A 14,153-nucleotide genomic window follows, 5' to 3' on the forward strand; every position below is an offset into this window, starting at 1 on the left:
AGCAGCTAAGGATTTAAGGGTTGAGAATACTTCATAAAATACACATACATTTGAAAAGGGAGCTTCCTCCTTTTAAACGGTTCCAATATCTTCCCCAATCCAGGAGTGGAACTGAATTAACGTGAGGTGGCAACTCTGGAATAGAATTCTAGAAACGGGATGAATTCGGACAATCACTTGGCAGGTTTATTTTGTTCCCACTCAAAGGCACAGTTTGGAGTTTCCTTCCTGAATTGAAGGGGTTCAGACGAGAGATCTCTATCGCTGTTCGAAAGGCACAGGGAATTTCCTTTCGAAATCCCGAATTCCCTCCGGCCGCACAATCCGATAAACCGAATTACAGACTGTTCGGGATTCCTGAGCGGCGGGGAAGCGAACATTCTGTTCAAAGACGGGTTTACATTACCATTCTTTTCTTTAAACAACACACACACAAATAAAGGCTAACTTCACAGGAAGAACAATTAAACCAGGAGACCTTCTGCCCATCACGCCAGCACCTGTCCCATTGAAGTACACTAGCTGATCCGGAGGGTCAGTGGCTCTAAAAGGGAGCAGAGGACAATGTCAATGATAAAAACCGGAAGTAAACTGCGGATGCTGTAAATCAGGAACAACAGCATGACAATGCCAATGTTGTTCATTTGTCCCTGGGTTTGGGGCAGTTGGTATGGGGCAAAGGTCCGATGTCAAGTAACATCAAATACTTGACAAATATTTATTTTTTTCTTAAGGTGTAGTAATGATTCGCACCGATGTAATCCGCTACAGAAAGGCAGCAAGAGACAAAACACACCAATTAGAAACAGACTGTTCGGCCCTTCAGGCCTGTTCCGCTATTCTATACGATCTTGTTTGATCAGAGATAACAAGGTGTAGAGCTGGATGAACACAGCAGGCCAAATAACATCTGAGGAGCAGGAAAGCTGACGCTCCGGGTCAGGACCCTTCAGAAAATTTAAAACGTCAGCTTTCCTGCTCCTCGGATGCTGCTTGGCCGGCTGTGTTCCTCCAGCTCCATACCGCGTTATCTTTGATTTTTTTTCTATACTGGACAGTAGTTTTGTATGCTGTGTATCCGTTTTCTTTGTGCTGGCTGTTAGTTACACCATATGATATCTCGAGAGAAGGTTTCATTCCAAGCCGCTGGACTTCACCTCCGACCGGGATAGCGAATGGTGCCCGGACAACCTCCAGGCCGAGGGGTCCCCGATGGGCCGAGTGGCGTGAGGCTTATTGCACTTTCCCTCTCTTTCTCGTTCTTTTTGTTTACTTAATACATGTTCCTTTCTTTTCTCGTCTTTTATTATTACTCAATAAATGTTCATATTTAAGCAAATTGCTGTGGTCGTGCCTTGTCTTAATTGCATTTAACCAAATCCAAAAAGAAATGATTGGATACACTCTGTGATCCAAAACACAGGTGGAGACTCCAACTTGGGCCTCCTTGCTCAGGGATAGGGACATTACCACCACACCACATGAAATCAACGCCAAATGTTTTGATCTAATTTTCTGAATTGTTCCCCCCACCCTGCTCAAATTCCTCCCTGATATTGGCCCTCTCACCTCTGGAACCTCTGCCAGTTCTACCATCCTCTAAAGGCTTTCTGATAAATGTTTATTAATTTCCACTTTGGCTTCAGCTAGAGGATTGTCTCCTATTCTGCACTTTACTTTCAGGAAGGATGGATAGGTTTTTAACTAGAGTGTATGAAACAGGGATGATAGCCTTCAGTTACCCAGAGAGGTTGAGCATGTTCCACCCTCATGGAAGGAAAGGTTGAAGGTGGATTTAATTGGGGAGTGCAGATGAAGTCTGCTCACAGTGGCTGGAGAATTGGGAAGCAAAGGACCTAGAGTTCAGGCATTTGATGAAAGAACCAAGGTCTACCTAGGGAAAAGGCTTTAATGCAGTGAATGGTGAAACTCTAACACATTGTCAAAGAACATGGATGAAGCAGATATGGGGTGGTGTGGATTTGTTGGGCCGAAGGGCCTGTTTCTACACTGTAGGGAATCTAATCTAATCACAGCTTTCAAAAAGGAATCAGATAAATATCTGGAGAGAAGGACATTTCTGGATTGTGGTGACAGGTTAAGAAAATTATACCAGCAGTTGCAGAGAAACATGATGTGCTGTAATATTCTATGATTCGATATCTGCATCCCTCAGATTCTGGGCCCTTGAGCATCCATGGTTTTCATCATTCCATCCCTTCCCATGCTTGCAGCTGCCTGAGCTCCAAGTTCCAGAATTTCCCTCCCAAATCTTTAATTTCTTTACTTCCCACTTCTCCATTAATATACTGTTTTGTAATGATCTTTGCACAAGCTTGTCCCGGGTCTCTGTACCCAAAGCTTACACTCTTGTAAAGTGCCTTGGTAAACATTAAGGGTGCAACATTATTGTGAATGTTCTTGCTTATATTGGCTTTGGAAATACTTTGGTAACCAAGAATTAGTTCAAAAATGCCCACTTCCAGAAAGCAATGAAAGACAGGGATGGAGGAAGAAAGGGAGAGAGTGAAGAAGGAAGGGAATGGTGAGATGGGAGAGGGAGTTTGGGAAGAGTGAGATAGTAAAGGAAGGTACAAGGGAGGATGTTTGGCATCCTACAGAGAAGGCTCATTCTCTTCACCAAACAATTTTGAAGCTGAGACCGCTGACTCTGGTAAATGCAGCTTTAAAAACAGTAGAGATAGCAAGAACTGCAGATACTGAAGTCAGAGGCAACACAATATGCAGCAGTCATTTTATCTTACAAGGAACAGCCATCAATCAGAGCAGAGAGACCCTTTGTGTGACACTGAGAGAAACAGCGCAGAAGGTTAATAAGCAGGCACAACAAAGAATTAGAAAAGCTAACCAAATGTTCTCATTTATTGCAAGAGAAATATGAACTCGGTGGCTCAGTGGCTAGCACTGCTGCCTCACAGCGCCAGGGACCCGGGTTCAATTCCAGCCTCGGGCGACTGTCTGTGTGGAGTTTGCACATTCTCCCCGTGTCTGCATGGGTTTCCTTCGGGTGCTCCAGTTTCCTCCCACAGTCCAAAGATGTGCAGGCTAGGTGGATTGGCCATGCTCAATTGCCCATAGTGCCCAGGGACGTTTAGGATAGGTGGGTTAGACACAGGAAATCAGGGGAATGGGTCTGGGTCAGATGGTCTTTGAAGGGGCAGTGTGGACATGTTGGGTTGAATGACCTGTTTCCACACTGTAGAGATTCTATGAAATTCAATACAAGTGTAACGAGGTTATGCTTCAGTTATAAAAAGCATTGGTGAGACTGCATCAGGAGTATCATTTACAGGATGGTCATTGTATTTACAGTAAGATATTAATATATTGGAAACAGTTCAAGAAAGGTTTATTAGAATAAGACCTAGAAAAGTTAGATTGTTTCATGAGGAAAGGTTGAGCTTGCTACGCTTGTATCCACTGGAGTTAAAAAAAAGAGGCAGTATGTGAGAAACATATAAGATCATGAGGGATTTTGAAAAGGTGACTGTGAAGTGAATGCCCATCTACACTTTGTTGCCATGGAAAAGCTGCCAAAATGATCAAAGACCCCTCCCATTCCAGTAAATGTCTCTTCCAACTGGCAGAAGGCATAGAAGCTTAAACACGTGTGCCATAGGTTCAAGAACAATTTCTTCCCTGTGTTATTAGACTGCTAAATGGATCTCTTTAATTTCAGTCTAATGTTGGCCTTGCTTTTGTGCACCTCCTGTGCAGTTGTAACTTTGTATACCTCACTCGATCGAAGCACCCTATGATCTGTATGTCCTTGTTTGCTATGATCTGTCAGCACTGCTCATAAAGCAGAACTTTTCACTGTACTTGGATACATGTGACAACAATAAATCAAATCAAATCAAGTTAGAAAGGATTTATTGGGTTTGATTCCAGCCTCGGACGGCTGTCTGTGTGGAGTTTGCACATTCTACCCGTGTCTGCGTGGGTTTTCTCCAGGTGCTCCGGTTTCCTCCCACAATCCAAAGATGTGCAGGTCAGGTGGAATGGCCATGCTAAATTGCCCCATAGTGTCCAAGGATGTGCAGGCTAGGTGGATTGGCCATGCTAAATTGCCCGTATTGTTCAGGGGTATGTGGGTTATATGGGGATTAGTCTGGGTGGGATGCTTCAAAGAGCAGTGTGGACTTGTTGGGCTGAAGGGCCTGTTTCCACACCGTGGGGAATCTAATCTATCCTGTTTGGGGAGAACCTAGAGCCAGGTGCCATTGCCAAGGGGTAGTGCATTGATATCATAGGTCAGCAGGGTTTTAGAGATAACAAGGTGTGGAGCTGGATGAACACGGCAGGCCAAGCAACATCTTCAGAGCAGGAAAGCTGACATTTCAGGTCTAGACCCTTCAACAGAAATGGGGGAGGGAAAGAGGATTCTGAAATAAATAGGGAGAGAGGGGGAGGTGGATAGAAGATGGACAGAGGAGAAGATAGGTGGAGAGGAAACAGACAAGTTAAAGAGGCAGGGATGGAGCCTGTAGAGGTGAGTGTAGGTGGGGAGGTAGGGAGGAGATGGGTCAGTCCAGGGAGGACGGACATGTCAAGAGGGCAGGATGAGGTTAGTAGGTAGGAAAATGGGGGTGTGGCTTGAGGTGGGAAGAGGGAATAGGTGAGGGGAAGAACAGATTAAGGAGGCGGGTACGAGCTGTGCTGGTTTTGGGATGCAGTGGGGAGGAGGGGAGATTTTGAAGCTGGTGAAATCCACATTGATTCCACTGGGCTGCAGGGTTCCTGAGTGGAATATGAGTTGCTGTTCCTGCAACCTTTGGGTGGCATCATTGTGGCACTGCAGGAGGCCCAGGATTGACATATTGTCCAAGGAATGGGAGGGGGAGTTGAAATGGTTCGCGACTGGGAGGTGCAGCTGTTTATTGCAAACCGAGCATAACTGTTCTGCAAAGCCGTCCCCAAGCCTCCACTTGGTTTCCTCAATGTAGAGGAAGCCACATTGGGTACAACGGATACAGTATACCACATTTGCAGATGTGCAGGTGAACCTCTGCTTGATATGGAAGGTCATCTTGGGGCCTGGGATGGGGGTGAGGGAGGAGGTGTGGGGGGGACAGGTGTAGCATTTCCTGCAGTTGCAGGGGAAGGTGCCGGGTGTGGTGGGGTTGGAGAGGAGTGTGGAACAGACAAGGGAGTCATGGAGAGAATGATCCCTCCGGAAGGCAGACAAGAGTGGGGAGGGAAAAATATCTTTGGCGTTGGGGTGGGATTACAGATGGCGGAAGTGTCGTTGGATGATGCGTTGTATCCGGAGGTTGGTGGAGTGGAATGTGAGGATGAGGGGGACTCTCTTTTGGTGGTTATTGCGGTCACGGGGTGTGAGGGATGAGTTGCGGGAAATGCAGGAGATATGGTTGAGGGTGTTCTCGACCACTGGTGGGGGTGTGGGGGGTGCAATGTTGCAGTCTTTGTAAAATGAGGACATCTGAGATGTACGGGAGTGGAATGTTTCATCCTGGGAGCAGATGCAGTGAAGGCAAAGGAATTGGGAATAGGGGATGGAATTTTTGCAGGAGGGTGGGTCGGAGGAAGTGTATTCTAGGTAGCTGTGGGAGTCGGTGGGTTTGAAATGGATATCAGTTTCTAGGTGGTTGCCTGAGATGGAGACAGAGAGGTCCAGGAAGGTGAGGGAGGTGTTAGAAATAGTCAGGTGAGCTTAAGGTTGGATTGGAAGGTGTTGGTGAATTGGGTGAACTGTTCGATTTCCTCACAGGAGTGCGAGGTAGCGCCAATACAGTCAACATAATGGAGAAGGAGGTGGGGTTTGGGGCTAGTGTAGGTGTGGAAGAGGGATTATTCCATGTATCCTAAAGAGGCAGGCATAGCTTGGGCCCATGCGGATGCCCATGGCCCTCCCCTTTGTCTGTAAGAACTGGGAGGAATTTAAAGAGAAGTTGTTGAGGGTGAGGACGAGTTCAGCTAAGCACATGAGGGTGTCACTGGAGGGGGACTGGTTAGGCCTGTGGGACAGGAAGAAGCAGAGGGCCTTTAGGCCATCCGCACAGGGAATGCAGGTGTATAGGGATTGGACATCCATAATAAAAATGAAGTGTTGGGGACCGGGGAATTGGAAGTTCTGGAAGAGGTCAAGAGCGTTGGTGGTGTCACGGACATAAGTAGGGAGTTCCTGGCCCAAGGCAGGGAAAATGGAGTCCGGATAGGTGGAGATGAGTTTGGTGGGGCAGGAGCAGGTGGAGACAATAGGTCGACCAGAGCAGGCAGGTTTGTGGATTTTGGGAAGGAGATAGAAGCGGGTGGTGTGGGGTTGGGGAACAATGAGATTGGAGGCTGTGGGTGGGAGGTCACCTGAGGTGATGAGGTTGTGGATGGTTTGGGAGATGATGGTTTGGTGTTCGGGGATCAGGCCATGATCCAGGGGACCGTAGGAGGAGAGTTGTCATCTGGCCTCAGTCCAGGGGACAGTAGAGTTTCCTTAGTAGGGTTTTCTTTTCTAATGGATGGTGGTGAGTTGTTTGATCTGTATTCTTCAAAGGCAATGAAAACAAAATCTATGAATATTTTTTACAGCTGAGGTAGATAGATTTGTGACAAAGAGATGGGGTGAAAGGTTATTGGCGTAGGTGAGAATTTGAAATCATCACATCAGGCAAGATCCTATTGAATGACAAAGCAGGTTTGAGGGGCCGAATGGACTTTTTTTCTTCCAAATTCATATGTTTGTATATTCACTGTTGTGATCTGACCCTGTGTGAAATCATACCTATTAGAGTTTATTTTGGTTTTTTACAAGAGAAGTACAACCAAGTTCCAATTAATTAATTAATAAAAAGTCTTTTTTTTTGTCAGTATGACTGAGACCTCGCCTATTTTGTTTTAACTTTCACTTGCAGTTGGAAGCTGAGTATCAGCAGCTGATAACAGAAGCTTGCTATCCATCTGCTCTGGTATAGATGATTAATTAAGGAAATTATTTTTAAACTTGTTTTTCCTGTTAGATGAGATGGTGGATTGAATTAGTGTTGGAGAAGTGTTTTAAGTATTAAATAAAATTTAATTAGATCCTGCAGCTTCTTCAACCTGTGCCAGTTTCCCAAGGGTGGGGACGTACTGTGATAATATACAACAAACACTGGGTCTTCTTTCATACCTTGTCCAATGGCCATATTAGAGTAGGAATGAGAGGAGGCCATTCAGATTCTGAGCCGGTTTTGCCATTCATGTAGATAATGAGAAATCTGTACTTCCATTCCAGCTCTCTACCTTTGATTGTCTTGCTGGAGAATATCTATTGCTTGTAGTTTGAAAACTGGATTTGCCCCCAAACATAATAATAAAATGTGAGGCTGGATGAACACAGCAGGCCAAGCAGCATCTCAGGAGCACAAGAGCTGACGTTTCGGGCCTGGACCCTTCATCAGAGAGGGGGATGGGGAGAGGGAACTGGAATAAATAGGGAGAGAGGGGGAGGCGGACCGAAGATGGAGAGTAAAGAAGATAAGTGGAGAGAGTGTAGGTGGGGAGGTAGGGAGGGGATTACAAGAGAGTTGCAATGGGAGAGAGATTCCCAAACATATAGCATTTTGGGAAAATAAATTCTAAATTTGCAGTACTTTTTTGTGTGAAGACATATTTCTCATTTATTAAGGTGAGAACTCTTTGCTCTTGAGGTATCCACCGAGCCAAGTAGCTCCTCAACATTTATCCTTTAAAACTTCTTAAAAATATATTTGTTATGGACCAGACCTTCCTCAAAATATTTTAAGAAGGTAGCAAAGACCCTAACTTATTTTTTATTTTAAAAGGTGGTTGTGAAGTTTGTTTTCCAACCGGTCAAACTACCTGACTTTAAGCAAAACACAACTTATTTAACACTGAAGTCATAATACAAACGAAAGAAAGAGGAATTTGAATAACAGCTATTGGAAAATTAACCGAATAATAGATACAGTAACTATTATTAATTAACTGTTACAATGAAGTAACATCCCATCAACACACCCCTTGGCAAGAAGGCAAATTTAGATACAGGTTGTTACATTCAGCTCCCCAGTCCAGTAGGAAACAACATTGAGAGATTTCAGAGAAAGTAGCAGCCAGGAATTCTTTACTGAATCTTTAACTCTTCTGGGATCCAAACAGCTTCTGACTGCTTCAGCAAAAAAAATCTAGAAAGCCTGGTCTGTGAGCACTGGCCAATCTCCTGCCATCCTGACAACTGTTTTAAAAATTAACCCAAAAAGCCTCATACCCTACTGACTTAGGTTGTCACCTGTTGCCACTTGATTACCTCCCCCTCTACAACCTCTCTTCAAAACAATCCAGGTCAAAATAACGTTTCTGAAGTGACAGCATCATCACGTACTTGAACCACTTAGATTGGGTATAAAAGACAGAGAGTGACCCAAAGAAATACAAACCAAAGTACATTTAAACTGGACTCATAACTCAACTCTTTTTAGCGCGGGTATCATCCTGGGGGGTGGTGCTGGAACTAAATGCGATGCAAAGTATTTAACTGAGTGCTTATATACACAATTTTTTTCTATTCATTCATTTGTGCGGTGCAATTGTAACTGGCTGTGCAGGCATTTATTTCGTAGTTGTCCCTGAAAAGGTGGTAGTGAGCTGCCTTCTTGAACTCCTGCAGTCCTTATGCTGTAGATGGATTTACAAATTTCAGGATTTTGACCCAATGACATTGAAGAATTGAAATATCACTTCTTCTCCTTTGCATTCCAGCCCCAATGTGGGAAATGTATAGTACTTGTGTTTGTGTTTGTAACTGTGAACTTTGACTGTGTTGCTAAATTGACTAGAGGCCAAAGTTAATCTCGTGTTCCAACCCTACTCTACCTTCAGCCAGTATTCCTACAATTGCTGGCCATCAGGAATGAAAGCCATTCCCACATTCTCCCTAGTTTGAGTCGAAGTGCACAGTACATTGCCTGCACTCATCAGCACAAGGTTTAAAATGGTAACTTTGCATATCATAGAAAGCTAGCCTGCTCTGTTTTAAGCTAATATGCACCACTTGAAAGGTAGGTGGACTGGGCCCAGGGTAGGTGCTATCAGTGTGCGGAAAGTGAATCTGATCTGAGAAACAGTGAAGAATAGTACAATGTAGGAGCAAATTCCTGCAGATGCTGGAATGTGCAGTTTGGGAGGGAGTGGTGTCTGCTGTTTACAGACAGTGCACTGGAGGCCTCAGTGAAGGAGGTGAATGATAGAATGTGTAGAGCTGGATGAACACAGCAGGCCAAGCAGTATCATAGGAGCAGAAAGGCTGACTTTTCGGGCCTTGACCCTGAGGCCTGAAACATCAACCTTCCTGCTCCTATGATGCTGCTTGGCCTGATGTGTTCATCCAGCTCCACACCTTGTTATCCGGGTTCTCCAGCATCTGCAGTTCCTACTGTCTGAATAATAGAATGGATGCCTTGTATCTGTAGCAGTGCAGACTGCCTTGCGGACACATGGTCAAAAACAGTGGAGGCTAATGTCAAGAGTAAGGCCCAATGACCTGGATGCAGTGCACAAAACTTCAATGAACTCACATGAGAGTTTAAAGTCAGCTGATGCATCTTCAAATATCTCATCCTACCACCTGTACCTCCAGACTCAAACATTGCTCTATGTACTACACCTCATTTCTCACCTTCCAGAGGGTAAGAACAGTAAGAATATAAGAACACTTGGAATTAAACATACAAAAGCACTGTTCTGAGGTACATAAGACATGTCAGACCAGAATGTGTCATTCACAAGTTTTACTGGTTTTTCCTTCTGGACTAGCAACAATCTCTAGAAGGCATGAGTCATATCAAATGTTTATTAGGTCTGTCTCACATGCATAGCACAGCTGCAAACCTCACGCCCATATCTCCCAGATTACTCACGTCACCACCAACTCAACCATGACGGCCACATCATTCAAACATCTTGCACAACATTCACTGACACAGTTTCCTCTCTATTTAAGAACAAGGTGGCACAACCATAGGGAGAACCAACTAACCAGAAGGGATAGTTACTCTTGCATATCTAAACTCCTATGGACTGGCCTTTAGTGGGACGGATGATATCTGAGGGTGGACAGATGATTTCTGAAGGTGGACAGACGATATCTGAGGGTGGGCCCAGAAGTGGGATGAAAAACATTGAAGATGTCAGTATCCTCATAACTAACTATTTTCTCATTCCTTTCACTTGCATCCCACAGCTCTGTCTGTTTTACAATGCAGCATAGGTGGAGACCTCTCAATTTCCTTGACACGCCTCACTGCACAGCAACCTCACCCTTGTGTTTTTTTTCCCCCATTTGGAAACCAAAGAGGTACAAACTGGTGGCCTAACGAAAAACAAACTAGCACGGCAAAAGACACTGATGTTGAACAATCAGCACCGTCTCGTTTTTTCACACTCTCAGCCACCTTTTCTCAGAGCGACACCATGTATATCTTGAAGCATAGATTAGAGGCAAGAGAAGCACATAGTGAAACACTTGGTATGAAGGTACTGCCATCAAGTCCGGGTGAACAGTTGATCCACTGCAAGTGGAGTGAATGTTTCAAGTCCAGTATGACTCCTCTTCAAAACTGGTGTTGAAGCCCTGAGGAAGACAATGGTGAGCATGTGCAATGCACTGCCAGCAGTGGTAGTGGAGTCAGATACTCGAGACGTTTCAGCGACTTTTGGATAGGCGCGTGGAGGTTAGTAACATGTAGGCTATGCTGGAAAGATTGATCTCAGTAGGATAGCAGGTCGGCACAACGTCATGTGCTGAACAATTCTATGTTCTTGAGGGTCACTGGGCACGCATCATTAACTCTGCTTCTATCTCCACAGATATTGCCAGACCTACTTTTCTTGTGGATGTGAGATTGCTTGCTGAGCTGGAAGGTTAGTTTTCAGATGTTTCGTCACCATTCTAGGTGACATCATTAGTGAGCCTCCGAAGAAGCGCTGGTGTTATATTTGGAGCCAATCCACCATCCGCTGAGAAAAAGAACAGGAAATGACATCACCAAGACAGGAAGTGACATCACCAACCCAAAGAAACCTAAACAGATAAATAGAAAGTGGAACATAACACCAGCACTTCGTCGGAGGCTTACTGTTGATGTTACCTAGAATGGTGACGAAACATCTGGGAACAAACCATCAAGCTCAGTGAACCAGCTTACATCTGGAACAAAATAAAGACCCACTCTCTTGTGGACCGAGACGGGGGGGAGTGCTGTCTTGGAGGTGAAAGGAGGACGTCGGGTTGGCTGTGCGCCCTTGCGACCAGTGGATCTTAATGCTGGCTTCGGCCTAATGCTGGTTCAGGGGAGCAGCCAACCTGCAACGATGGCTGCGGCAAGTGCTCGTGCCCCAGGTCAGGGGGTCCGGAACACCATCCGTGTTTCCGTGAAGAAGGTGGGTGAAGGTGCACCTGTGGACCACACCTTCTTCGTGAAGAGGGTCCTGTTGGACTGTTGTGGGTTCGCTGCTGCGGACATTTACTGCCTGCAGGATTTCCCCAGAGGAGGTTTTTACGACATGACCTTCAGGAGTGCCAAGCTTTGCGAGCGCTTCCTGGAGGTGTTCAAGGAGAAAGGAGGTGAGGGCCCCCTCTCTGTACTAACTGCTGTCCCGCTGTTTGAGATGCCAGCACAGAGGTGCCGTATGGTGACAGTACACATGTACAACCCGCATGTGCCAGCAGTTGATGTCCTGACCTTCCTTGGAAGGTACGTGAAGGTGGAAGGGGACCTAACCGACATCATGGACCACTTTAGCATCTGGACGAGTAAGAGGCAGGTCAAGGTGACACTGAGGATGGGCGCGGACGGGGACATTGTAGACCCACCGTCCAGCTTCACGATCGGCGGGAGCAAGGGCTACTTGACCTATGCACGGCAACCTAAAGTCTGCCATGCCTGTGGTAGGTCAAGGTCACGTGGCGGCCGACTGCAAAGCCACCATCTGCAGGGAGGAGGGACACCTTGCAAAAGATTGCCCACGAGAGAAAAGCGGCAACCTTTGCGGGGAAGCGGGCCACCTCTATAGGGCACGCCCGCAGCGGGGGACCACCCACGCCCAGGTTGCCGGCAGGGGCAATGCGGGGCCAGCCCCCCCGGAGGAGAGGAAGGCACCAGGGCCCAGCAAGGACCCCACTAATGTGCAGGAGGGCCAGGTCGTGCAGGAGGGCCCAGCCCCGCAGGATGGGCCCGAGGCCAGCAAAGCGCTCCTGCAGGCTCCGCTCCCCCCCGACAACCCTGAGTCGATGGAGGCGGCGACAGGCGACCCAGGGGAGTGGACGACGGTCCGAAAAATGAGGAGGAAGGTGCGTCGGCGGTCCCAGGAACCGCAACCATCAGGCGGGAAGAGGCAGCTACAGGGGGGCTATAAGAGCTCCTCTGCCGAGGGGGTTTCAGAGAAGGCCCGCCCGAAGCAGAAGTTAAAGATCTTGAGGGAGAAGGAAAGCAGCACCCAGCTTCCAGGTGACGGGAGGCGTCCTGAGGCTCCCTCCGACACCCAGTCACGTGCTGCTGGGGCACTGGAGGGCCCCCTGGAACTTCCAGGCGGGAAGGAGGAAACAGCGCACCCCAGCCTGACTCAGAACTGGACCCTCCTGCCTCTGTACCCCCGACGGGGGGATGCCACCCGGAAGGCAGCACGGACGGTTTCCTGAGCCCGGACAGCATCCAGCAGTTAGCCCGGGCAATGGGCATGAAGGGACAGATGAAGGGGCTGGACCTTGGACTTGGGGAGGGTACTGCGGTCACTGCCCACAATGGGGGTACGAGTTGGGAGCATTAATGTGCGCAGCGTCAAGCCCACCGCAAGATGTGTGTCCACGTTGGCCTACCTGACGACTGTCAAGGCGGACCTCCTGTTTCTGCAGGAGTGCGGGATACCGCACCTCGGCAGGTACGGGAAATGGTCCGGCGCCTGGACCTGTGGGCCTTTGATCTGGTCGGGGGGTAACGACTGTCGATCCTCAGGCCTGGCTATTCTGCTGCGGGTGCGCGACTTCACCATCTCTCAAGTTCAGGAGGTGGTGGTGGGGGGGCGGGCGGGGCCTCCTCCTGGCTGACATCACCTACAGGAACGCTCCCCTGAGGCTGATCAACGTGTACGCCCCAGCGGTACGGAGTGAGCGGTTGGCCATCCTGCAGCAGCTTCCACCCCTGCTGGCTACGTCCAGGCCGGTCATCCTAGGTGGAGTCTTCAACTGCATCATCGATGCAGATGGAAGATCCGGCGTGGGGACAGCGGGTGGGGGGATTCAACTGGACGTCACGTCCAGATTCCTGATGGGCACGGCGAAGGACGCCAAGCTGCTCGATGTCTTCAGCACCCCTGCAGACGGAGCACAGCGGAGGTACACCTGGTCGCGGCCAGACGGGTCTATTCACTCAAGGATAGACTTCCTGTTTGTGTCACGGGCGTTCTCGGTCAGGTCCACCGGCGTCAAACTGGTGTTCTTCTCTGACCACTGCCTCCTGCTGGCCGACTGTCACCTACAGGACGGCCAGCTGGCCGGCAAGGGGACGTGGAAGCTCAGCACGACTCTGTTGACCCCAGAAAACGTCGAGGAGCTTAAGAGGGAGTACGCCGGTTGGAGAACCGTGAAACTCCTCTTTGAGTCTCCAGGCGACTGGTGGGAGACGGTGAAGGAGAACATCAAGAGGTTCTTTGTCCTCAAGGGTGTTCAGAAGGCAAGAGAGAGGCGGGGAAAGCTGTCGCGACTCCAGAAAAGGGTGCAGAACCTGCTCCTTCTGCAGTTGATGTGGTTGATGTCACGGAGGACCTCCGCGAGGTGAGGGGCCAGCAAGCCTCGCTCTTCGCCGTAGAGGCCTCCAGGATAATCTTCCGGTCCAGGGTCCGCTCTGTGGAGCAGGACGAGACATGCTCGCGTTTCTTCTTTCAGAAGGTGCACAAAGAGAGCTCTGTGCTTAGCCGGCTGAAGGAGGACGACGGCTCGGTGGCATCGTCTCGGCCCGACATTTTGAGGATCAGCAGATCCTTCTATGCCGGACTGTACGACACGAAGCCCACGGACAGCATGGCCTCCCAGTCGTTCCTGTCGTCTATCACGAAGGTCTAGACAACGGCACGAGGGAGTGGCTGGACCGGCCGATATCCCTGGACGAGCTGACCAGAGC

The 14,153-nt window shown here is 48.2% G+C and overlaps 1 protein-coding gene across 2 annotated transcripts in view; it reads right to left on the minus strand.

Annotated features, from left to right (window-relative positions):
* The window catches only part of sox3 (SRY-box transcription factor 3), a 105,128-nt gene that overhangs the window by 11,533 nt on the left and 79,442 nt on the right, over positions 1-14,153 (minus strand). Inside the window, exon 1 of one of the 2 annotated variants that reach the window (XM_048544410.2) lies at positions 49-517. The exons of the other annotated variant lie outside the window; for it this stretch is intronic. The gene's annotated coding sequence lies outside the window, so the exon portion shown is untranslated. Of the gene's footprint in view, positions 1-48; positions 518-14,153 lie in introns of those variants that run through there. 2 annotated transcript variants of the gene reach the window in all.

The sequence above is a fragment of the Stegostoma tigrinum genome, chromosome 15 (genome assembly GCF_030684315.1).
Source record: "Stegostoma tigrinum isolate sSteTig4 chromosome 15, sSteTig4.hap1, whole genome shotgun sequence".
Taxonomy (NCBI): domain Eukaryota; kingdom Metazoa; phylum Chordata; class Chondrichthyes; order Orectolobiformes; family Stegostomatidae; genus Stegostoma; species Stegostoma tigrinum.